The 23,438-nt window shown below is 44.4% G+C and overlaps 1 protein-coding gene across 1 annotated transcript in view; it reads right to left on the reverse strand.

Moving 5' to 3' along the window:
- Positions 1-23,438, reverse strand: part of NDUFB6 (NADH:ubiquinone oxidoreductase subunit B6) — a 105,255-nt gene that overhangs the window by 79,256 nt on the left and 2,561 nt on the right. Inside the window, exon 3 of the transcript XR_011377546.1 lies at positions 14,423-14,507. The gene's annotated coding sequence lies outside the window, so the exon portion shown is untranslated. The remainder of the gene's footprint in view (positions 1-14,422; positions 14,508-23,438) is intronic.

Consider the following 23,438-nt stretch of genomic DNA (forward strand, 5'->3'; position numbering starts at 1 on the left):
TTAATGTCTTGCCCCCAGATTTCTCCCCTTTGCCCTTCTTTCCTGTTCCAGTAAGTAGACAATCCTGTGCTTACTGCCGTGGGGAGAGAAGTGACACATCCGAATAAAGGAAAAAAAGGGTGTCATCACTGCTTTGGTTTCCATAAGTCTAAGCCTTTAGGGCAGAGGCTGCAAAGTGGCAGCCCTTCGGGCAAAACTGGGCCACAGATGTTTTTATGTTTGATCTGCAGTGATTTTTTTTTTCCCAAAATAAGTTAATTTCCAACATTTAAAAATCAGAAAGGTTTACATAAGGTGAAAATTTCCAGCTTCTTCTCGAAAAACAAATTGGAAAATTTGGCAACTTTGGACCTCAAAGAGAGGTCCAAAGCACCCCCTTTCCTGGATCAATGAGTCCTGGAAAGAAGCAAGAGCACAGAGGCTTAGCTTGGGTAAGGCAGAGCCATGAGCAGCTCCAGGGTCTCGTCGTAAAGATAGCAGGGAGGTCTGCCAGGGCCAGGACCAGAGGATAGACAACTCAGGGGTGACACTGATGGCCAACAGCTCAATGAGACAAAGGGTGGATCTCAGCAGATGACCTTGTGGAAAAATGCCACTAAGGATAGATGCTTCTTATTACACTCCTTCGTCCTAGTTGGGTACCCTGTCCTAGGGAAGCACCCGGAATTGAGGTACAATCCCCTGGGGCAGAGAGAGAAATAGAAAATCTCAAACATAGAGATTAAGTCTCTGCCACAAGAATGGAATGGGGGCTCAGATAGAAATTAATTTCCATTTTAGAAAAGTCAAAGAAATGCATATTTTCTGCATGCCTCAGTTTGGGACTTAGATATGTACCCATGATAAAATAATGAAGGATTTTACTTATATACTTGTTTTTCATGTGTACACATCCTTTTAAAAATGACATCAGGTATGAGTGAGATGGGTGGTAAGAGAAAACAATTGTGGCTGAATCTTCTCTTCCAGAATGAGATGAAAAATTGGTTCATTCTGAAGAGTTTGGAGATGTATTTGATCTTTACACCTGTGGTTCTTGACATGTTTGGGTCAGGGACTCCTTTGAGGAGCTGATAAAAGAGAGAGACCCTTTGTCCCAAAAAACATACAGAGACACAAAATGTGTGTGCTTAATTCCAGAGGCTTCAGAACTCATCCCCTTTGGAAGCTCATCCGTGGACCCCAAGATAAGAAGCCTTCCCCCCAGGGGCTGCGTCTGTCTGCCACTCTTCCTGTCCCCATTTTCTTCCAGGGGATTTCAGTGAAAAAAAACATCCTCAGCTTATTTGGAGTACAAAAAAAATCACCACCCACAGTCTGTCACCCTGGCACCCTCACCATCTGCAGCCTTCAAAGCCCTTGCCCATTCCCACCTCCCGTGGAGCCGTAGTGCACAGGCCTCTTCCTGTAGGGCTGCTGCATTCTGAGCTCTGCCCGAGCACCCTCTTTGGGACTGCCTGACACCGACGCCTGTTATAAATAGAAGGGGATGAGGCCCTGAGTGCTCACCTCACTTCTGGCAGAAGACGCTTAGATTTGCTGCCTGTCAGGAAACTCACTCTGAACACAAAGGCATCCTGAACAAGAGCTGCTCAACCAGAAGGGATGCAGAAGTGTGTAGCTGAACGTGAGGCAGACAGCAGAGCCCACCAACTGGGAGCCACAGCACACTGTTCAGTCGATTCGACTAAAGCAGGCGTTCGTCCAGCCACCAACCACATTCACTGAGTCTCCTTTGCGTGGAGAATTGCTTTGGCTTGATGGCACCACAGAGAAAACAATGAAGGCCGGTGACACGAGTCTGGAGGAACCACTCACTCATGACACATGCATGGGACGCTATGTGTGTCAGGCACTGGGCCAGGCTCTCTGGAGTCCCAGGTGAGCCCAACACCTCCCCATCCCCCAGAAGCCCTTGTCTTTCTGCAAGAGGGTGGGACCAGACAATGCTTACACCATAGACTTACTCCACGTGGTTCCACTAACCTCCTGTGAGGCCTTCAGCAAGCTGCTTCCTTCTCTGAAGCCTCATTTTTCTCATTTGTAACACAAGGGTGTCGGACATGAAGATCCAGGAGGTTCTCTTCCAGGTGGTAAAAATTCTCTTGTTCCTTTGGCCTACGTACAAAGCTTCTACAGGAACTTTTATTGTGATCGTCAAGCCACTAGATGGCGATTGCACTTAGTTTAGGAGGAATGCTTACTTAGGATTACTGGTTTTTAAAAAAAAAAAAGATCTCCCAGAAAAGTGGGTTGCTTAAAGCAGCAAGGAATTATGTAGAGTTAGATGGATGAAATCGAAATGCAAAGCATCTATTAGTGTCTGCTACCCATATGATAAAATACGCTTCCACAGCCATCAGGCCAAGCTGTCTAACTCATCTGTGCTGACTCAGCCGGCACCGTTTCCTGGTGGTGGGTCTGGAGCAGGCAGCAGGGTGCTCCGCACCGAGGCCAGGAGACCTACTTATAGTCCCAGCTCTTCCTCCACGAGGCTGTGGGACTTGGTGAATCACCCGTCTTCCCTCTGCCTTGGTTTCTGCATCTTTAAAATGGGGAGGGGCTCAACCATACTCTGTGAATTAGCCCTACCTCTAGCATTCTATGGGTCTCTGGATAAGACTCCCAGATGCCAGTAAATAAAGATTCCCAGCACTAAATTTGGAGGAAAATTCCAATATTCTTGACCTCTAGAACAAGAGGAAGAAGGCTTAGTGCCACATACACATTTACAACACAGCATGATGCCACTATTATTACCTGCCCTTTGCCAAATTAAAGGAGACATCTCTTTAAACCTGAAATCTGCTTCTGAGCAAGGGAGCGTGGTGACAGGACCAACCTGTCTGGCAGACAAACTGTCTGACCCCAAGACCGGAACTGGGCTCAGGCAAACGGCTCAAATTCCAGTAGAAAGTCTTCCAGCTCCTTTGCCAGGTCACCACCATTTCTTTCTCTCTGTTGTTACTCCACACTGGCTTCATTTCCCCCCAGTTCCCTTCCTCTGGGTGCATCAAACTTCACTCTGGTTAGGGGAGAAACCCATGGCTCTCAGAACAGAAAATATCCCTTGCTAGGGCCCATAGCCACAAATGAGCTAGTACCCCGAACTAAAACCATTTTTTTCAAACTGTAGTCCGCTGACTACGTGTATCAGACTCAATCATGCTAAAACTGCAGACTCTGTTCATACCTAGCTCTACGAAGGCAGGATCTCTATGCGGAAGCCTGGAATATGCATTTTCACAAGCATTCAGCTGAGACTGAAGTTTGAGCCCCATTGTCTCACCACAAGGCTCCTCACCATGGTCAAGGTTAACTGAGTAACAGGCAATTTAGTGGAATTCTAGGCACTGAAACCTAACAGTGTATGTTTTGAGAAGACATGCATGGCATTTGTTGAAACAGAAAAAATGTCAAAGAGAAAGGTTCACAGTAGATCACATGGGTCTTCTCTGAGTGGCAGTGCTTTTGTAGAATCCAGGCCTGCTCATCATCCTTAAAGGTGCAGAATTTTACATTTTTCTTCCCAAATGCATCAGAACCAGGGGCAGCAACTCACTCTAATTAGCCATCTCACAAGAGACAGGTAAATAAATTAGAATATTATTTCATTAATTACAAGGAAAGACAAAACTGCTAAGCAAACTGGAATATTCATGTCAGCATGCCAGCGAGTTGCTCTTTTTTAGAAAAGTCTACATAGGCAGGCAAACTACCATTAGCAGATGGTTTGATGAGCATGGACTAATGGGAATTAGATGATGTTAATGCCTTGAGATGTGGGGACCAGCGACACAACCTCCACCAAAAGGAGAGAGATGAGAACAGACCTGCCATTTAACTAAGCCCCTACTATGGACCGGACACCGTCCCTATTTTTAATCTTGCAGGGATATACTTGGCAAAGGAACAAGAACCTTCTTGCTAGCTGGTCTGAGCACCCTGTGTGTGGAGACCCAATGATAAATCCTTGCTCGTTTCTTTTTTCTTTTGCTATTTTTCATAGACCCTGGCGGCCATTACACATGTGTCAACTCCATCTTTATTCTGTCCAGTTATAAAACAATTAAACAGGATTCTTGTGACGCACTTAGTCCTATTGACTAATTAAATTTCCTAGGTTAATTTGCTCTGCAAATGGGATTCTAATCCATTACCCGAAGTTCTGTTTGCTTTTTCAACCTAATCTGCATACTTGCTAAATATATATTTTAGCAAAATGAGGCACAACAAATGAAATATTTGTGTTCCTACTTAACTACGTTCACATTATGTACACATTTAATTCTTAGCGTCTCTTCCAAAAGCACAATGGAAGCAACCTTAGAGGGAATGGAGGCGACCTATATCTTATTTACATGCAATGCCCACCTAGCCTGTGCATCTAACTACGTTTCCAGCTCAGCTCCAAACTAGGTCACAACGGTGTGCAGAGCCTCCCTGGCATTCTCCATCATCCCATGGGTCCACTTTGTTACCATTAGTCACTTGTCATGTGGGCTTTATTGATGTGACCTGTCCTCTTGAGGTTTATAGGTTAAAATTTTCTTATAATCAACTTAAATTTAGGGGAATGACAAAGCCAGAGATAGCAGATCTATTGAAGGCTTGCTTATCCTTATAACAGCTGCTGGCTGAAGTAGAAAACACTGGCTTCTTTCCCAAGATTATACATTTAAAATACAAAATATAATAGTAATAATATACATATAAAATGGTCAAAGTGTGAGAAAAATAATTCTCTTAAGACTTGGTCCACATGTTCCTATGTCAATGAAAAGAGAACTGAATTATCACATGGAAGAGAGCCGAAGGCACAGATACTACAAAATAACAAATAATTTACCAGACATTTATATTTTCATTTGTAATGCACTTTTAAATTTTACAGTACAACATGGAAATAGAGTGTTTTGGAAAACACATTTTAGTGTAGGCATTCTCTGATCACACTTTCCTGTCTTTCCAGACCTTCTTTCCAGCCCTCCTCTGACCCTACCTGTTGTCTTCACAAGATCTTCATCAACTTGAGTATTCTGTTTTATCTCAGTCTTTCACTTTGCATCAGTCCTTTCCTGCTTTATCTTTTCCCTCTCCTGCCCAGACACCATGATCCGTCACTTCAACTACTTCCTACCTAGAAAACCCAGCTTCCTCATCCTTTTGTTCTGCTGTTTCTCCTGTCTTATAAATCCCCAACACTGAATTAACCCAAATGGATTTACCTTCTCCAGCTCTACACACTGGTAGCCAAGCATTAGAGTAACACACACAGATGGGTAGAATGGTTCATACATTAGGATATACATTTAGGATATCCAGTCTCAACTGGACCCCCAGTTCTTTTAGCCAACCTTGTCTGTTTCACTAGTCAGTTTCCTTTTTCCCCTCTTTTCCATGGTAGGTTCAAATTTTTGCCACTTTGCTCATGCTCCCTAGCTCACCTCAAATAACCCCACTCTCTTTAACTGATAAAATTGAGATGACCCAGCATGAAGTCCCTCAGCTCCCTTCCCCTGACTCACAAGTTTATCTGTACCCATATCCTTCCTTCCCTCATGTCTTGGAGGATGGCTGCTTCAAGGCCAGTATCACCACAGTACTCTTGAATTTACCCCGTTTCCATCCAGAAATTTGTTCTATCAATGATTCATTTATTCTGTTTCTTCAACTTTTCCCTCCTTCTGGTTTATGCTCGTTATCATTTAATCATGTTCAAGTCTCTTCAAACCTAAGAAATAATAAAACACCCACCATCCTGCATGCCTCCTCCATCTATCACTCTATGTCTTTTCTCTTTTTACCCAGACTTCTGGGGTCATCTGCATTCAGCTTTGCCACTTTTTGCTGTCCATCCAATCCTCCAACAAATATGATTTAGCTTCTGCCCCTACAAATCCACAGAAACTGCTTATCCTAAAGCCGTCAATGACCTCCTCAGTGTTAAAGCCAGTGGACAGTTGGTTCTTTCTTACTTGACTTCTCGGAGATATTTGACATCATTGTCTGCTTTCCTTTTTGAAATCCTCTTCTCTAACTTCCTGTAGGTGTGTAGGCTGCAGGTATTCTAATGACTTTCAAATCATATCTCCAGCTCAACCCTCTCCTTGGAGCTTTAGACCCTCATGTCAAACTGCCCACCAATGGGCTTCCCTGGTGGCGCAGTGGTTGAGAGTCTGCCTGCCGATGCAGGGGACACGGGTTCGTGCCCCGGTCCGGGAAGATCCCACATGCCGCAGAGTGGCTGGGTCCGTGAGCCATGACTGTTGAGCCTGCATGTCCGGAGCCTGTGCTCCGCAACGGGAGAGGCCACAACAGTGAGAGGACCGCATACCGAAAAAAAAAAAAAACAAAAGAAAACAAAAAAAAAACTGCCCACCGAATTCTCCAGCTGGATCCAAATGTAACATATCCAAAATGGCTCTCATTTATTTCTCTCCCAAACCCTTCTGTGTGCCCCAATTGCCAAGTCAGAAGCCTGGGAGTCATCCTTAACTTCTCCCCCAACCCTGCCCTTATGTAAGCCAATGGTTGCTAAGTTCTTTCTACTCTACTTCTTAATAGGAAGGCCTCCTTTCTGACCTACCTATTAAAAGGATCAACTGACTATTCTCCTGCTTCCCATCTCACCTCAGAGACATCTTACATGGCAATTAGAATTCTGCGGTTCCTTACCCTGCTCTTCATAAAGAACTTCCATTCACCGGATGAAAACACTGGACTTGGGAATCATGAATCCAGCTGCAGTGAAAGGTGGTCAGTGTCAAGCTAATTTCTCTTTTCAGTATTTGTGTTGAACAAATGGGATTTCTTTCAAACTAGATCATCTTGAATTATGTATCTTTGAGCTCCTTTAACCAGAAAAGTAAAAGAAATAAATGCGTAAATGTTCTGGAGGAGATTGGGTCATGAAAATCGTGAAGTCATCTGGTGGAACTATGCCAGGTAATTCTAATAAGAATGAATCTCATCAGTTCCCTCTGTAATGGAGGAGCTTAGGGTTCTAAACCACAAAGTCCCATCTTTGTGCTCCAAGTGAGATGCGAAGATAAACCAGAGGACAGGAGTGTTCCTGCCACCCCCTCATCCATCCTTCTGGCACATATGGGTGGATGATCATGCCACCCCTCACAGCTCTGCTCTAGGTCACCATGATGCATTTCCCTAGACCCATCTGGGAGGTGTTTCAGAAGAGAAAGGTCTACAGGACTTCAATATTTATGAAACATTTCATGTTAATCAGACTCAAGTTTCTGTATCAGAAAACATTTTAAAGGAGCAAAAATGAACTAAATATCACTCAAGATTCCTTTCAGCCCAAATTTCTATTAATATTTTATGTCAATTATAGTTCAATAAAAAACAATAAGTTTAAAAATCTGGGGCTTCCCTTGTGGCGCAGTGGTTGAGAGTCCGCCTGCCGATGCAGGGGACGTGGGTTCGTGCCCCGGTCTGGGAAGATCCCACATGCCGCGGAGCAGCTAGGCCTGTGAGCCATGGCCGCTGAGCCTGCGCGTCCGGAGCCTGTGCTCCGCAACGGGAGAGGCCACAACAGTGAGAGGCCCGCGTACCGCAAGAAATAAATAAATAAATAAATAAATAATCTGTAAGATTAAAATTGAGGAAAAAAATTCTATGGTCTCTTTAAGTCACCGGTTTTTAACTTTGGTGACAGTGGGCATGGGAGAGGTGTTGCAGACTCCTTTGAGAATACAATGGAAGATATTGATTCCTTTTCTGGAAAATGCTTATATATACACACAACTTTCTGTACAGTTTCAGAGGTTTCATGCGTCCCAGTTCAAGACCTCCTGTCTATATCTGGGCACTTACTAGGCATGAATTTGAATGTGACTGAAACTTTTTTTCAGTAATCAGATAAACAAAAGATTCCTACTGAGTACCCCTCAACAATATGACCCAGTTTCCCAAACCTGTTCCTCTTCCATTTCCCAAGGATCTTGCCGTGGAATTCCCTGGGGTGCCCAGCTCTCAGCTCAACGAGAAGACTGTTCCTGCGTTAAGCCAGCATGTCTTGGACAAAAGCCTTTGCAGGACTTGGTCCTTCTCCTATTTCCATGCCCAGGGCTGAGGGATCAGCCACACCAGGAAGGACAGACCAGATTCTAGCTCTCTGGAGGGACTTTCCTCTCCAGGGGGACACTGAGGGTATTATTAAAGTGACTCCAGGTTTCGAAGTGGGACAGAAGTGGGATGGAGGAGGGTAGGATGGTTCCAGCTGCTCCCTTCCTGAAGAGACAAGAAAAAATAGGTCTGGCTTAGCCATTGGTTTCATTCAGGGATGGGGGCCCAGAGAAGGGGAGCACTGGTGCTGTTAAGACAAAGTTTTTGGAGTTTTGGAGGTGCTGGCAGTTGGGCCAAGCAGGACATGTAGAACTGGAGCTTGCACTAGGGGGTTAGCACTGAAGTTAATATGCTCCTCACACTTAAATGTTCTCCGTGCTCAGATAACTCCACCTCCCTGAAAACATGGAAGAATGTCTGAGGCGCATTATTCTCACTGGTGTATTACCACCATTGCCACGTGGGCTCCAATCTCTTTGTTACTAATACCCCACTCCAGTTCCCCACGTCCTTCACTTTCTGGGAACTCCCCTCTACATGATTTCCTGGTGGCTGTTTATTTACAACTTGTATTTCCCTACAATTCGAAGGCTTTTTCAAGAATTCCAATAAGTAGTCAAAACTTCTGATTCCTTTCTAATTCCAAGCCATGAGAAAATATTTTCTATGTCATAACAACTAGGTAAACATAAGTTGCAATTTCTCCAATTGATGAGAAAGTTCTATTTTGTTTCATGTTGTTTCTGCAGAATCACAGAAAACAAAATGTTGGTTGAATACCATGGGGAAAAACAAGAATTTCAGCAGTTTCACCTAATTCCATTACATCATAATTTCCCCAATTCACCATTTGTCATAGCATATTGCAAAATGTCACCACCAATTTCCCTATTTTAAATACTATGGAGAAAAGAGAATTTTGTTGGATGCCTGGAGAGAAAACAGAGGAGAAACTTGTACAAGAGAAGTGTCACATACAGTCATTGTGTGTGCTTGCCTCCTACAAATTCTGATAGGTGCAGAGGAAAGATTTTGACAGTGTTTTTGTTCATGATGTTTATTTTTTTAAAAGAACAAAACTGCCAACTTCAGTTTGCATCATTGAACAAAATGTGTTCAGCTTATTATATAGAATGCAATACTCATGAAATAGATACTTCCTGTGGATCTCAAGAGTGGGGCCTATCTGCCTAGAACTCCCCACCATACACACACACACACACACACACACAGAGAGAGACACGCCTTCACTGGCTCATTCCAGGGCATTCTTCATTTTTTACCAGATTGGACAAATGATTATAAGCCCAATGTGGGTGGAAAAGAGACTCCACCACTGAGGACATGGCGCCAACCTGTTTGTGAAAACAGGAGGAACAGTGGGAAATTAGCAAGCATTAAGTTTTCAACAGAAACTATGTCATTCTCTTCCTGCCCCAATCTCCAGGGCACTGCAGAAGCAGAAGCAGCCCCAGCCTGAAGGAAGACTAAACCACTATTCATGTATGAAGCCATACAGTGGTGAAGAGCACAGAATGTCTAGATTTGACTCCTAACTCCAGCATTTACTACCTGTTGGATCTCACAGATTTCAAATAAATTGTTTAATCTTTTTGCCTCAGTTTCTTCATTGGTAAAAGGGAGATTAATAATGAATAATAATAATATAATATCTGAGGAATAAATAGGATGCATAAGAAATAAATGAGTTGTTACATAAGTGGCACCTTGCGCCTAGTACATAGTATGCAGTGTAAAAGTACTTGCTTTTACTGCCTCATATGTTGAAACTATGTTACTGGGACAGGATAATATTTTGAATTACAATCACCATCTTTTAGCAACCCTAAAAGACAGCAATTGTAATTCTAATCTGTGATCCCTTCCCCTTTCACTCCCAGGGCCACCATTGGCAAGGGGGAAGTTGACATTGGGCATGATCCCTTGGGAAGAACACTTGCAGAACCAACTGCCCTGATGCCTGAGGTCGGAGGAAAGAGATTTAAGTAGTGTTCAGGCCTGGGGTTGAAGGGGGCTCTTTTTTCAGAGGAGGAAGAGATGATGAGCTCCACCCCCATAATAAAAGAAACAGAGCCTTGGAAAAGAAACAGCATTTTTTAAAAGAGTGGCCCTTTAAAAACATCTTGGGCTGGTGGAAAGGAAAAAGTGGTGCCCAGAGGGGACAGAGATGGAGATGGAGAGGGCCGCAGGGGCTTGCCCGGTAGGAGGCCAGTGTGCCTCCGTGACAGCTTGATGTATTTCAGGGCCAGAAACTGCTGACTATCCCTATCTAAGTTAGCACATTCTGTTGTCTGCCTCGTTGTGGGCATTGAGTTATCCTTTCCTAGCTCCCCGTCTGTATTGTATTCACTTTCCTCCCTTTAAGACACTTCTGTCTGGGTCTGCGTTCTTAATAATGAAGTCAAAATGTCCTGTTGTCAGGGCTTCCAGAAGGGGAAAAAAAGCCCAGCTGATGACCAAGTAGCAGGGAAGGCAGCTGGAATTGCACTGGGAAGGAGAAATAAAGTCAAGCTGCACTCCATGAAACCTGGAAAAACTCCATCAACTTTTCCAGTTTCCCTCCAGTCTCCACATCCCCAAAGACCTCATTGTCCCTAAAGAAAGCCGTTAGTGTGCACAGGCTAATGAGGCCCTCCAGTCACCGGAACAGAGAGGCGCATCCAGGCATCCATTTCTGCACACTGGCTGTGGAAACACCTGGTCCACATAGCCGCCTGGGGCTCCAGCCAGGGCGGTGCTGGCTACTCCAGCCTGGGCTGCCAGAGGACTCCTGCTTAAAGTGACACTCTGAGGAGTCAGAAGGTGTCTTTTGTGGGTCCTAGCCACCAGGTGGGACTCATGTTGCTGTCCAGGAGACACTGTCACAGTTTCATCCTTGATAACATATTCCGGGGAGGTCTTCTTGGAACTGCAAAGGAGGTTTTCATGAAAGCCAAGGTAAAGACACTAGTAGGGAGCCACTGTTTATTTCTGAAATAAGAAATTATTCCCAGATTATGGTAGGGGGACACATGACTGGCATGGCAACCCCCATTTAACCATGGAGTCACCCCCATAGACTAAACTTGTTCAGTTGCTGCCCACATTTTCTCTGATAGAAACCACTTGGTGAATGAGGTGGCCCAATCCTACACTCAGAGAAGAAGCTGTGTAGAAGCCACTCATCTTCCTGTGGAACCGCCCTGTCCAGGGAGTGCTGCATGGCCCTGCCTTTGCAGATTTGTCTCATGATGGCACCAGACCATCTCTACTTCCACAGAACATACACCATGAGCTCTAGTCAATACTTTGTAAGTCTTGGGAGTCAACGCATCCACCCAGTGTCGCTGTGATTCCAGAGTGGCTACCTCACAACTCTAGGCAGTGCAGGAAGACTTACAAAAAGAACGCAACTTTGCTCTCTACAGGAGTATATTGTTCCATTACAGTTGTAACTATGAATTCACCAGTGGGTGTTCAGGGCTCTTGTACAGCCTCTGTGAGCTGTACAAGAGAACAAGTTTCTCCCTGAGAAACATCCATCCTTGGCCGAAGGTCAGCCCCTGGACCAGTAGGGATGCTCCCAGGTAGCACGTGCCTCCCTGAGGGTATGTAATGAGGTGAGCAGCCAGCTTTCTGCAGTGAGGCCCAGCTCTTCTCTCCTTTTTTTCCAGACTTCAGCACAGGCTTAAAAACAACCAAAAACACAGTTTAGACTACACAGCACACATGGACATGAACACACGGGACATGGCATATAGAAACCGGGGTCCTGCTGGGCTGCTTCAGCCACACTCATGGCCCCCAAGGAGGGAGGGTACCTTCCTGGGCTTTGCCAGTGAGGGGCTCAGGCACCCAGCTCTCCAGCCTGCCAGGGGCTCTGCCAACTGCTCGAGGGTGGGTCCTTTCCAAGAACAATGCTTGGTTCCCCCTCCTCCTTGGGGGTGTTTTGTCCGCTTGTTTCCCCAAAGTCAGCTGGCATAGAGCACACCCTCAGAGGACATGTGTCCCCTAGAATGCCCCATGTCTCCTCTACCCTCAGCACCTTTCCTCTGGGGCCTAGCGAAAAGCCCCCTCTGCTGATGTCTGATGTCAACACCGGCTTCCCACACCAGGTTCTTCCATTCCCAGGTGGGCTTAAGACTTCCCTGGGTCAGACAATAGGGGTCTGAACGTAGCCCAGGTTATGTTACACTTCACTCATTCCCACATTCATTAGTTCATCAAGTGTTGTGAACCAGAGCAAGTCTGGTACTTAGAACCAGAACAGTCATGGTAGAAATAAGACTTCAGGTTCAGAAATCTTGGACACTTGGCGTTTTCACTTACTTGAACTGTGTGCTGGAAGTAATGAGTAAAGCACGCCCCAGCGTGAAGCTGGGTGGCTGCTTTACCTCAGTTCAGTTCTGAGCACACCAGTATTCTGGGTTCTCTTTTTATATTGAGCATCACCCCAAATCCACCCCCTTTCTTTTTTTTTAATTAAAAAAATATATTTATTTACTTAAATTATTATTATTACTTTTTGATGTGGACCACATTTTTTTAGTCTTTATTGAATTTGTTACAATATTGCTTCCGTTTTATGTTTGGGTTTTTTAGCAGTGAGGCATGTGGGATCTTAGCTCCCCGACCAGGGATTGAACTCACACCCCCTGCATTGGAAGGTGAGGTCTTAACCACTGGACCACCAGGGAAGTCCCCCACCCCCTTTCATCTTTCCAGAAGTTATTTGGGGGATCTACAGGGGAGACAGTCCCTTGTATTCATAAGCAAACAAACTTACGTGCTGCATTTGAAAAGTAACTCAAGGTTTTTTTTTTTTTTTTGAAAACCAGGGAAACAACAATAAACACAGATGAAATATAAATCTGAAAAGAGATTCAGATTTTTTTTTTCGTATCAACACTGTAAAACTGTTTATTTGGGGAAAAAATACAAAATTTCTAAACAAATAAAGTCACATCAGCACCTACCAGAATAACTCCCGCCCACTTGCTCACAATCCAGAGGATTCCCATTTAGGGCCGTGGCCTAATTTGCAAAAGATGCTAAACACAAATCAAGTTTTTAACAATGCGCTAATTCCAAGAGATCACACTGGGAGGCCACAGCGTTTCCACCACCTAGAAGTTCAGGCTCCCAGCCTCTTCCACATCCTTGAACTTCAGGAAGAGAAGAGAAGGAGGAAATGCCCACTAGACCCAAGTCTGGGGCAAGGGAATACATTTGGAAAGAAAAGGAGTCATAGCATATTCTCAGAAGAAGGATAGGGGTATGGCATTGAGGCAGTAAAATAGGTATTTGTGTTCGGTGCGTTTTTAACTTTTAGAATACATGGCACAGAGCTCTTTTGAATTCTGAGGTGTTGGGTTCCTCACCACAGCACGGGAGGCACCTCAGAGGAGATGCAGCCCTGGACTCGGGGTCAGCCTCCAGATGTCTGCAGTGATGATGCTGAGCAGAGCTCAGCAGGACCCTACCATCAAGGGGCTCACAACCCAGGACGGGAAATGCTTTAAAATCGAAGTACAGACACCTACCAGGAGATTCACCCTGACTTGTGCCTCAGAATCTCTAGAGACATTATTTAAAAAGTCATGCCTAAGCCCCACCTGGTCTTCTGAATCTGAATCTCAAGCTCAGCTGTCACCTCTGCTGCCAAGATTTCCTGAAGCATCCAGACAATGTAGCTCCCTCACCTGCATGCCTGTACCTACTTTCATGCTGGCTTTTACGCTCCTTACCTGTGTGTCCACCTGCCCTCCATCTCCCACTGGACCCTGCCTGGTAAGTCTGAGAAATACCTATTATACAGCCAGAAGGCTTCTTCCAGAAAGTGGTTGTATATTCAAAATTAAAGTTAAGTTTTTACAGTAATGATTGGAATCATAGGGGATATTTTCTTTTTCTTTTTTTTTTTTTTTTGCGGTATGCGGGCCTCTCACTGTTGTGGCCTCTCCCGTTGTGGAGCACAGGCTCCGGACGCGCAGGCTCAGCAGCCATGGCTCACGGGCCCAGCTGCTCCGCGGCATGTGGGATCTTCCCGGACCGGGGCACGAACCCGTGTCCCCTGCATCGGCAGGCGGACTCCCAACCACTGCGCCACCAGGGAAGCCCGATATTTTCTTTTTAATTGGGATGCGGGCATTCCATTGTCATTTCAGAATTTAGGAGCAGACGTCCTAAGATTGCTGTTATTTACCCTGAGATAGACTCATTAGTCTAGGCAGTGACCATGGCCTAAATCTTTTTCAGCAGCAGGACCGAAAAGTGAGCCCGGGGGAGGGAACAGCTGTCAGGCTCTGACTTTCTCTCTTGGCCAATGACTCACCTGCAGCCACATGTGAGGGCCGGCCCAGGCAGTAGATGGGACTGTAAATGTCACCCAATTGCCAATTTTCCCATTTCAGAAAGACCTAGAAGTGGAAAAACAGACTATGATAAGCCCTAAAACCATATCACATCTCTTCTCTCCATACAGTTTATGTTCAATTGCTAATGTCATCCAGCAGTGACATATACTATTTCTCCTCAAAACCCCTCTGGTGGAAAATGTCCCATGAGGTCACCTTCTCAGTCAGCTGAGTCCGGATCACAGAATTCTGGAAATGTAAAGCTGACAGATCTTCCTAATAACAGGAGAACTGTTAACATTTCTTGAGTATCTACTATGGGCCAGCTACCTCATGTATTTTATTTTATTTAATCCTCACACTAACCCTGACACGTAGGTTTCATTGTTTTCATATTTTAGATGGAAAAAAACCGAACACTGAGATTTGGGAAGGCAAAGTGATTTGCCCAAGGTTAACATATCTAGTAACCCAGATCCGTTATAACCTAAAAGCCTGTTTCTCAAAGTGGGGATCGTGTACAGGCAGCTCTCCCAGAGTCACAAGAAGCCACTTAAACACAGCACATTCTCTGAAGTGCCAATTTTACTCAAGGGTAAATACTTTGAGACTGTTTATATTAAAGAAAACATGCATTTATTATGGAGTAGGAATATGAATTGGCATAAAATTTAAAGAAAAAACTTTAAGAAATTTACAGTTGTGGCAAGCTGCTTGGGCTTTGTCCCCCAAACCCTTGGGGCCCCTCACCACTTTCCTCTGTCATGAGGAGTATTCCGGTGGAAAGATTTAAAAGCAGAGCCTTAAGTTCCAGCAGAACTCTGAAAGCATGGCCCCACGTGGAAGGTGGGGAAATGGCTTGCCATCAAACAGCAAAGAGTAGTGATTGCATTTTGCTGTGAGTCTCAATTTCAACGTCCATCTCTGGAGGAATATAAATCATACAAGTCCATGGGCTACCAAGGGCCTTCCCACCTGACTGATGCTCTCAGCAGATTTCCGAAGCTATCCAGTGTGGGAATAAGACTCTTATCACTGAATGCATCAGTGGCAGGCCCAACCTCCACCAACACACAGCCCTTCTTGTCTCTACCCCTCCCACCTCAGACTTTACTTTCCTTAAGCCCTAGGTCTCTTTTTCATAAAAACACCCAGAATCATCTTTGAGGTGGTTGCAATCATCAGGCACCTAATTCTAAGCTAGGCAGGCCAGCATACACTCTGATGAGGCTTGAATTCCTCCGGCAAAGTTAATCAATGAAGATGAAAGGAAGAACTCCAACCAGGCCCTCTGCCCAGTTGAACTGGGCATACCATCACCTGGCATCCTGACATCATTTGAAGTTAATAGGTATAGCCAAGAAAACCACCAAATAAGGCAAAGAAGGGCATGGCCTGGTTGGACTGTGGAAAGGGGACCCTGACCCAGAAGAAACAGAAGCAAAGCCCTTGAAGTGGCACCACATCTAGAAGTGCACTGCAGCCAGTCTGTACCATGCCCAGCTCTCCAACACATCTGCTCCCCTGCCCACTGACCCTGTGGTCCTTGCCATTCCCTTTGACTGGGAGACTCATTGTCTGGCTAATGCCTACTCACCCTTTAGGACTCAGCTTTGATGCCACTTCTTCCAGGAATGTTTCCCTGATTGCCATCAGCCTAGGAACTTCCTGTTTACTCCCATAACCCCCCACACTTCCCCCATCTTAGCGCTTACCAGACGGCATTGTAATTGCCTATGTACTTGTCTGGGAGTGCCACAAGAGCATGAATCCCCAGAGACCATGCCCAGCACATGAATGTCTTCTGAATGAATGAAAGTTAAGCACATGCCACAAGTCCTCCAGGATATCATTAGGCCACAGGGATGCACTTTCTGGGACCTCGAAAGCCCACAGTAGTAAGAGAGCTAAGGAGGGGCAGAAGCACATCCAAACAACTGAGCATCACCCACAGGCACTGAGGACACAAACATGAAGCAGAAAAGATCTTTGCACTGGAGAAACCCGGTTTAACAAGGGAGACTTTTAGGGACACAATAGCGAGCAAAGATTGTTCAGGACAATGTTGAAATGGAGACAAATGTGAAAACAAACTGGGTGAGCAATACCATTGCTTGCATACTAATCTTATTGCTCTAGAACATCTCACTAGACAAAGGTTTTGGGAGGAAACATTCATGAGAAATTTGATATATATAATATGCTATTCATTTGTAAGATACTTGAGAGTTAACAAAACTCTTTCATATATACCATTTTTATTTCATTTTACTCATACATCAAATATTTGTGGGGGGGGTTGCTACTTTATGCTACACTAACATTTAGTGTTGGGATAGTTTGGAGGGTTCAAAGATAACTACCTTCAAGGAGCCTGGAGTCAAGTGGAGGAGATACTAGTAACCGTAATTCAAGGCAGATAGAAGTGAGTGCTGAGTAAGTCAGGATTGTTTTTGTTGTAAGTGTCTTGATCTGGCTTAACTAACAAAGGGAATGTATTTCTCACATAATTAAAGTGACTAGGGGTATCTTTAAAAACCCAGGTTTAACTACCAAATGTAAAACAGATAGCTAGTGGAAAGCAGCCGCATAGCACAGGGAGATCAGCTCAGTGCCTTGTGACCACCTAGCTGGGTAGCTTAGGGAGGGTGGGAGGGGGATGCAAGAGGGAGGAGATATGGGGATATATGTATACGTATAGCTGATTCACTTTGTTATAAAGCAGAAGCTAACACACCACTGTAAAGCAATTATACCCCAATAAAGACGTTAAAAAAACCCACAAACCCCCCCACCCAGGTTTAGCTTTATCCAGGGGCTTGAATAATGCACACGAGTCATTTCTCTCAATCTCTTGGCTTTCCTTATGCTGGGCTGGCATCGCATTCAGGCTCCATCCATGTAACTACTCACAGTTTCAGGCTCACATCCTCCAAGGCCCAATTTGACCGGAGAACAGAGCTTCTCTTCTCCCACAAGTTTTAATGAAAATCAGGGCTTGATTACCATTGGCCTGAGTGATGATTGTGTACCCTCCCATGAACCAATCACTGAGCCATGAGAACAGAATTAGCTGACTGGTAACCCTAGGTCACATCATCCCACCACCCCCACCTGGTATGGGGTCAGGCCCACCCAAACCACGTGGGCTGAAAGGAGGATGAATTTTAAATAGTCAAGTGTCATAAAAGACACTCTGACAAAATGCTTGAGACTTAGTCCTCATAACAGCTTTGTGTTTCCACCCATTTTACAAATGAGAAAAATGAGACAAGTAAGAGCAAGAACAGGACTAGAACCCGGTCTTCTCATTTAGTCCTGTGCTCCCTCCATTTTCATGTATCAGGGGCACTCTGGGAATTTGTGAAGGGACAACTCTTCCTTGTGTGAGACTGTCTCAAGCATTACAAAACATTTCACATCCATGGCTCTAATACCAGTGACACTTGCCTCCTAATACTGTGACAACTAGAGCTGCTCACACACGTTTTAAAGGTCCACTTGGTGGGGGCAGCACCTCCCTCATTTGAAAGAAACGGAATATTACCCAAGTGAACCATACTATCAGGAGTTTCATACTTCTCAGAGTTCCTAAATATAAGCTCTCACATTAGCCTTCAGAAGTAGTCTGAACTCTTGGTTGGACACCTAGAGATCATCTAGTCCAACCACTTGGACAAGCAGTTCTGGCCTGAAGGAGAAGGATGAGTGGTGGGCGGAAGGAAGAGGATGGCTGGGAAGGTACTCCTGGAAGTGAGTGTGGAGGGCTGGAGTGGGTAGGTCATCCTCCTTATCAGAGAACAAAACCACAGAATTAACACATTTTAGGGTCAGGACTCAAGCTGTTTCTTAGGGAAGACAGTATTATCCTCTCTTACTTGAGTGAGATAAGAAATTATGGGCTTGTGAGAGGCAGAGTGTTCAATTCTGGACACTACTCACTAAGAGAGACATAGCCAAACTGATCTGCACTTGGATGGAGGCAAACAGGAGAGGTGGGAATTTGAAACCAGCTCATCATACAAAGAGCAACTAAAGAACAGGCAAAGTTGTACCCAAGAAAATACTCAAAATGAGACAGGAAAGTGGCCTCCTAAGATACTGAAGACAACCACCCAGGAGTACACTTGGAATTACTCTTTATAGCTCAAGTGGGCAGAATCAGGGTTGATGGAGGCACAGAGAACACTGGAACAACGACAGATGTCTGCTAGTAGAGTGAGCTGTCTGGGAAGGTAGCAAGTTCCCCGCTGCTGGAGGTATCCAAGCACACCCTGAGGTGCTGACATGGGTTTGAAGCTTAGCCTCTCAAACTTTCTGAAGCAACACAAACTGGATGAAGTTTTAGCGCCCCGTACACTGCTAAGAGAGATGAAGTAGAAAGAGTGGGTTGTAAGCTATGCTCAGTTTCTATTAGAAAAACTGCAGGATAGGACCCCTTCCTCCCCTGCCCAAAAAGCCTATCAGAACATAGTGTGACAGACATTATTGTAGGATAATCTTGAATCTGTTCTAATTTATGAAGAAAAAAAAAGGAAGTCTTTAAAAAACTTTCATACTTTATTGATAATGCAATACTTCTGTGAAAACAAGTAATTTACAAGTAATCACTTCATAAAGAACTGCTGGCCTAAGGGGTTGCACTGAATGATCTTTAAGGTTTGTCCAACCAAGGCTGAGTCTAAACCTAAAACTCCGTGGGCTCCAGTGTCTGGAGGCTGTTTAGTAATCTACCCACAAGAGTTCTGGCAAGTATGGCGTGTACTGTTGTGCTTCTGACTATCTCATGGGCAGTCAGAGCCTCACAGATGTCCAAAGACTAAAATAAAGTGGACTTTACACATCACACTAGAACTGCCTGGGGAAGTAGTGGTAAGTTTTACAAAGCAATTGTGGCCTTATGTCACTCCCTTTTCTGAAGAAGTACAGGTTTGGACGGCTTTCTTTGCAAAGGGTCATCTCTGTCTGTTGGCTGAACTCTGAGATGGAAAGACATTTCCTTCTAGCAACAAAGCCATTTTAAATCAGAAATGCTGTGAGATTGTGGGACCATAGGTCAGGTATTAGAGAGACTGAAAAACTCCCATCTCACCTGGAAATGCCCTCACAAGGACCTCTCCAAACTTTGATCTTCAAAGCCACTGGAGCCAAAGTAGCTGGCCATTGCATATTTTCACGACATCAAGTGGAAATGTTGTTCTATTTCATCCTCTAGGATTTGGCATGAATTCTAGGTCTCTGGTTTGGTTAAAATGCAAAAATGCAAGTTTCCGTGGGACACCAGGTGCATTGGAAATTTTGGGGGTCAAGGTACAGAAATGTGGAAAAGTGGGACTTGGTCTTTGTCAAGAGACCCAGAGGTGGCTGCAGCTTACTCTTTTTGTTATCAAGAAATTAAGAAATGCATACCTTACTGCCCCCATTATCCCTTGCATCACATCAGCAAGGTCATTTTTTTCCCACTATCACAATGAAGTGGTATCGTTGCTGCTTAGTTGCGAGGGCTCATGGGAGCAAACATTCTTCTTAACAGAACTATAACCTTCTGGATGATGCTATCCCCAACCTTGTTGCTATGGTTAGAGTATGTGCTGCCCTTCTCTTTTTAACCTTCTGCTTCAGCATACATATTTGTGATATTCACAGTGCTTACTGCAAAACTGAGAAAAATGAATATTCATGCTCATGCTTTCAAGAAATACTTATTGTGCACTAATATGTGCTTACTTGGTATCTCAAGTTGATTTCACTTATCTGAAAAAAATCTTGCTTACAGATGGATTACCTTTCTATTATATTATTTACCAAATGTTCCAAATAAATATAGAGGCAGAGGCTCCCTAAAAATTATATAAAAATGGAAGCAACATATCCCAGGATTCCACAGTCAACCCTTTTTCCTTTCTTTCTCACTCTACACTTCTCCCTGGAGTATAACATGTCCTTTCATGGTTATAATTACCACCTAAAGTCTACATCATCTGTCCGTATATCAGTGCTGAATTTCAGATCCGTGTGTCCAACTAACTAACCAGTCATCTTCAGAAGTCTGGCAAGAAACCAGATTCATGATGTTCCCAAACCAGAATTCATCACTTGACAACCACCACCCCCTCCTTCTCAGCTTCACCCCGTCCTCCATCCCTTCCCCTACCAACAACCAGTTTCCCTCCTTGTACTCCAGGTTTTAGCTGGTGGTGCTGCCATCTACCCATCAAAAACATTGCTGCCCCACTGGACCCTTTTTCCTTCACCCTCCACATTAAATCAAACAACAAATCCTACTGATTGAACCTCCCAGAGAGCCTTCACAACTCTTTTTCCCTTTCATTCCCACAGCCTCACATGAGGTCTCAGTGCCTCTCACCTGGACTATTTCTCTGACTGCTATCTTGCTCTTTAGCTAAAAACCCCAGTGATCTTCCTAAAACACCAATCTCATCATGTCACCCTCCACCTGTCCCCACCCCAGATCCCACCATCCTCAGCTCAAAATGCTTCCAACCTTCCTCATCACCTGTGCAGTAAAATCCAGGAGAGATCTGATCCCTGTGTTTTCTCCCACTCCCCCTGCACTTATGCTGTGCTTTAAGTCTACCCATCTTTAATAATCCCCAAATGGCCAGCATAGTTCTGGCCACCATATCATTGCCCTTGTTTCCTCTGCCTGAAAGCATTTCCCATTTCATCCATCTTGTAAATTCTTGTTGGTGCTTCAAAACCCACTGGTGTGCAGCCTCTTCCTGAAAGCCTTTCCTGACTCTCTTGCTCCGTGTTATGTCTGCATCTTACACCGCATCTGCTATTCTTATCCCACTGTTGTCACTGGGGATCCTCTAGGACGCCATGAGCTTCTTAAGAGTAGGGATTGTGTCTTAGTCTGTCTGCCTCCGCAGTTCTGGGTACTGTTCCTCGCACACCGTAGAAGCAAATGACTTATAAAGTGTAAGGAAGATCCTCTCAACTAGACCCCCAAGGGGAGGGAAGGGAGGGAGGGAGACAGATTTTTTTTAACCATCAATAATTTTTCTAGTCCTTTAAAGATGGAGGTTTGCATTCACCTCTGAGGGCACCATTCTTTTGTTTCTGTAAAACTTTAATGATCCTTTGTGCAAAAGTGAAGCTATGATCCTTAGTTGCAATGAAGAGCTTCTAGACAATGAGGAGCTAAACTGCTCCACATGAAGATGTAAAAGTAGTCTTTATTGACGATAGTCATCTGAGATGATTATGCTGTTGAGAGACTGGCATGGACTAAGGGTGAGGAGGGCCTGGGAGAAGTGCTAGTGGAGTACGGGTCTGCAGTGGGCAGGCAGGAACTTGGCAAGAGCACTCATTTTGTAGGGATGCAAACTGGCCAGCAACAAGGCCCATGGCTGGGGGTAAGAGGAGGGGTAACGGGGAGGGGAATCCCTGTGGAAGAGAATGGCCAAAGGACCTAAAAAAAGACACTTGTGGTGTCCAGTTTTAAGGTGCCCCTGACTCCCTGTGTCCTTTGACCCTACTCTTCAGTAAAGCTTTATGAAATTTCACAGCTCCATCTTAGCTGAAATTTGGGGAATTAATACAGCAGCCAGGGTCCACTGTCACACAATCACAACAAAGACCACTAAAATAATCTAAAATGAAGGCAAGAGTTTATTACCAACCAGGCAAAGGAGATTCATGTTCCTTAAGAAAAGTCAGTGAGTGTCCCCCAAGCTAAAGGTGAAGGGATAGATATAATATGGAGAAGAAGTTTTCCCAAATTTCTGATTAGTTCAAAAGTGGATTGTAAAGTCTCCCTTAAGGCACAGGTGCAGTTCTCAAACAGATCCAGAAGAGGCTATATAAGGCTCTAGAGGTTTCAGTGTCACTCAGTGTCACTTGAATTGGCATGCTCAAGGCTTGGTTGAATTTTTCTTTAATATTTTTCTTGGAGTAACAGTAAACAAGTAGCTTATAACAGTCTGAGTTTTGACACAGAAAGTGGCCATGGTTCGAGGCCAGATGTCAGGCCAAGGTGAAAAGCAACAACCAGGGTAAATTTTGAAATGTGTAAGTGTTCCTGAGAGATTCCAGGGCATCCTGGAGAGGCTCGCCTGATAGAATATTAGGGGCTTAGGTGATGGATATTTGGCTATTAAAGGAGAAAGACTCCTGAACTTGGAACAACTAGGGCCATCAGGGTTATATATGTCACCCCCCCCAAAAAATAGTTTTAAACCCAGTTCTTCCCTACAATTGGTAATATTGACTCTTACCTTCCTTTTCAACTGAACTCAGGGAAAATATCACATCAGAGTTAGAGGTGGGAAATTAGATCTATTCTACATAAAGACAATCATGTTAGTTACACACCAAAACCCACAGATGCTGATTTTGTCTATTTAAGCAACACAAAGCTTCTACAATTTTTTTTAGAAATCATTATCATTTCCTTTCTATGAAAAATTACCACAGAGATATTGTTCTTTTTTTTTTTCCCAACACAATTGAAATTGTACATGGTAGGGAAGTTTTTAATTAGTCTGTTCTGAGCAGGAACTGTGTGTGCTCACTGCAGTAGGAGCCTAATAAATTACCTCATAATCTCAATTGGAGGCTTTGTGTCGGAAAACACTCATTAGTTTGTACCACCAGCCGGGGGCTTCCCATGAAAGGGCTTAGAGACATGCTGCAGTAGGTGTAGATCAAGTTGGTTACAGCAAACTTTCAGGGCAGTAAAAACAAACATGCCTGGATGGTGAGGGAAGCCAGGTGGATCTGAGCTTTGATGTCTGGAGACCAAGGAACTTTGGAAACTCCATGCCAGCCCCTTCTGCCCAGTCCATACTTTCCTTCTCATAAAGCTCTTCTCGCACCCCAAAAAGGGCTTTTCAATTTTCAAATCATCCCACTGCCATATTTTTGAGTGTGAAGAAATCAAATGTTTGTAAATACTTGTCCCAAACGAGTAAGGAAAGTTTTATACAGTTCTATTCAGATAGGTAGATACATATGTACATACACACA

Source organism: Globicephala melas, chromosome 6 (genome assembly GCF_963455315.2).
Source record: "Globicephala melas chromosome 6, mGloMel1.2, whole genome shotgun sequence".
NCBI classification, from domain to species: domain Eukaryota; kingdom Metazoa; phylum Chordata; class Mammalia; order Artiodactyla; family Delphinidae; genus Globicephala; species Globicephala melas.